Source organism: Oryzias melastigma, unplaced genomic scaffold (assembly GCF_002922805.2).
Source record: "Oryzias melastigma strain HK-1 unplaced genomic scaffold, ASM292280v2 sc01623, whole genome shotgun sequence".
NCBI classification, from domain to species: Eukaryota; Metazoa; Chordata; class Actinopteri; order Beloniformes; family Adrianichthyidae; genus Oryzias; species Oryzias melastigma.
The window spans coordinates 1-3,329 of NW_023418205.1; the positions used below are offsets into that span (position 1 = coordinate 1).

Genomic DNA, 3,329 nt, shown 5'->3' on the forward strand with positions numbered 1-3,329 from the left:
ATTCTGGCCATTTCTGAATATGCCTCATCCTTGTCAAGACTACAGTTCCTCTCACACGCCGATGTACTGAGATCCAGTTTGGAAAGGAGACTCCATGACCAGAAACTCTACAGTTACAATCAGAGATTGGAGAGATGGAGATCTCAGCTTTCTTCACTACCCTGTTGCTGCCTCTGTGTTTGTTTGAGATGAACTCATTTTTTTTCTTAGGGGGATCTCTGACTGGTTTAAAACAAAGGACTGGGGTTGATGTTGCCAATGTTGATGCTTCCTCTGTTAGGTGTAACCTGTGGGGTGCGACACGTTCTCCTGCATTCTCAATGGACGGTGATTTTGTTATAGGTGCTGTGTTCTCTATTCACTATCATATGTACACAGAGATTTATAATTATGTCACCATGCCTGACCCACCAAAGTGCACGGGAAGGTTAGTAAGACTTTAAAGAATAGCAAATGTTTTAACAGAAATTAAATGTCTTGTCTGTCTTTTGTAGTTTAGTTTGCAAGATCTAAAAATAATCAATTGCAATACTTCTGATAAATGTGTCCTTATTTTTGTTTTAGCATAAATGCTCGTGATCTGCGCTTTGCTTATAAATGATCTTTGCCATTGAGGAGATAAACAACAGCACAGAGCTGCTGCCTGACATCAATCTTGGTTATCAGATCCATGACTCATGGGCTGCGGTGCCTGTGGCAGTGCAATCTGCTTTTCAGCTGTCAAACGGCGGGGACAATGTCTACTATAAAGACAATAATTGCTCCCAGTCTGGCATGATGGCGGGTGTTGTTGCCGAGTCTGGATCCACACCATCAATTGCGATTTCGCGGGTCATCGGATCCTTTGACATTCCACAAGTAAATACTTCATTCAATTATTTTCAGGCCTTTTCATAAAGTATTTTGTAAAGTAATTTACCACTTGTTAATCAAATTGTTTTTTTTTTCTTCAGATCAGCCACATTGCCACTTGTGCTTGTCTGTCTGATAAGAAGCAGTATCCAAATTTCTTCAGAACGGTTCCCAGTGATGCTTTTCAGGCTGTAGCTCTGGCAAAGCTGGTGAAACATTTTGGCTGGACGTGGATAGGCGCTATCTGCTCTGACTCAGACTATGGCAATAATAGGATGGCCTCTTTTCTTCAAGCAGCTGAAAAGGAAGGAATTTGTGAGGAGTTTTCCGAAGCTTTTCATCGGACTCAGCCTCATAAAATCCAAAAGGTGGCTGATTTTATTTGCAGGTAATGCTGTGCTGCATTGGAAATCTGCACATTCTGTCTTGTATGTCTATTTNCACAAAGCCTTCACCATCTCGTCAATGGATAGGCAGTGAGGCCTGGATTACAGACACAAATTTGCTAAGGTTCACGTTCTGTGAAGGGGCCATTGGATTTGCAATTCCAAAAGCTGACATCCCAGGGCTGAGAGATTTTCTGCTGGATCTCTCTCCTACGGAAGTGGCAGCATCCCCAGTGCTGACTCAGTTTTGGGAGGAGACATTCAAATGCACACTGAAAACAGGTGATTTATTTTCTTGAATACAGACATTCATCACTAAGGTTGTGGTTAAATGTATTTGAATGCTAGATGACTATGTTTTTTTGTTTGTCATTTTAAAGTCTTAGTAAAATGCCTAATAGGATTTAGTTTATTTTCTTGCCAATCCATATGAGCAGCCAAAAAAAAAACCCAAAAAACAAATCAAAACACCATTACATAAAACATCATCATGATTTGCGTTCTTGTAATTTTATATTTTTACTGGTGTCTGCTCTTTTCTGTCTTCTAAGTTCTTGATACAGACCAACATGTCTGCAATGGAAGTGAAGACCTACAAAAGGTTCCAAATGATTTTATCCAATCGTCTCCACTGAGAATAACTACCATGGTGTATAAGGCTGTTTATGCAATAGCACATGCTATTCACAATGTTGTGTGTGAGAGAAAAAATGCAACAGCCTATTGTAACAAACACTTGATGTTGGAATCCAAGCAGGTCAGCTAAAATATTGCTTTACTTTGTATAATATTAAAATGAATAAAATACAATATTGTATCTATGTTTTCTTATATGTTTAATTGCTTTATTTGTTCCTACATCTGTAGGTTTTAGCTGCACTAAAGAAAGTAAATTTTACCCAGAATGGCTATTCTGTGTCTTTTGATGCTAATGGAGATCCTGCGGCTGCTTATGAGCTGGTGAACTGGCAGAAGGATGAGAGTGGAAATATTGAGTCTGTAACTGTAGGATACTATGATGCATCCCGACCAAAAAATAAAGAATTCTATATAGACAAAAATCTAATCTGGATGGATGGTAGACAAGAAGTAAGTAGTCTGATAAGAATTATTATAAAAATATTTTACATGCAACATAACATTGCAAAATTGTTAAAGCTACTCATCATTTGTTTTTCTGTTACTTTTGGGAAAGGTACCAAAGTCAGTGTGTACTGAAAGCTGTCCTCCAGGAACTCACAAAGTGTTGCAGAAAGATAAACCCATCTGTTGCTATNTACGAGCTGGTTAACTGGCAGAAGGATGAGAGTGGAAATATTGAGTCTGATGAGAATTTGCTCCATAATTTATGGATGCAGCATCCCTTCAAAAATTGTCAATAGCACTTGCTATTTTGCTTTCTTTGTACTTGTGAAAGGTGCCAAAGTCAGTGTGTACTGACAGTAGTCCGGCAGGAACACACAGAGTGTTGCAGAAAGATAAACCCATCTGTTGCTATGATTGCATACCATGTCCTGAAGGAGAGATCAGCAACACTACAGGTAAGATACTCTATTTTTAAATTACACTTATGTCACATTAGTGACACTAACTATCTGATATTTGCTGTCTCTATGTTTCTAGATTCCTTAGATTGTTTCCTGTGCCCCTTAGAATTCTGGCCAAATGCAGAAAGAGACTCATGTCATCCAAAACCAGTCGAGTTTCTTTCTATTAATGAGACTCTGGCGATCATCCTTGCTGCCTTCTCTGTTGGTGGAGCATGTCTGGCCATCTTAACAGCAGCAGTTTTTTTCCATCACAGAACAACCCCAATAGTACGGGCCAAAAACTCAGAGCTGAGCTTCCTGCTGCTCTTCTCCTTGACTCTGTGTTTTTTATGTTCCTTAACTTTCATAGGGGCTCCCACTGAGTGGTCTTGTATGCTGCGTCACTCAGCTTTTGGTATCACCTTTGTTCTTTGTATCTCCTGTGTGCTTGGAAAAACCATAGTGGTCTTAATGGCCTTTAAAGCTACACTGCCAGGTAGCAATATCACAAAATGGTTTGGTCCTCCACAACAAAGACTGACTGTAATGTTCTTTACTTTTG

General features: G+C 39.4%; 1 pseudogene; it reads left to right on the forward strand.

Moving 5' to 3' along the window:
* The first annotated feature begins 597 nt into the window (after nucleotides 1-597).
* LOC112141545 lies at nucleotides 598-2,529 on the forward strand (annotated as a pseudogene).
* Nucleotides 2,530-3,329: the final 800 nt, after the last annotated feature.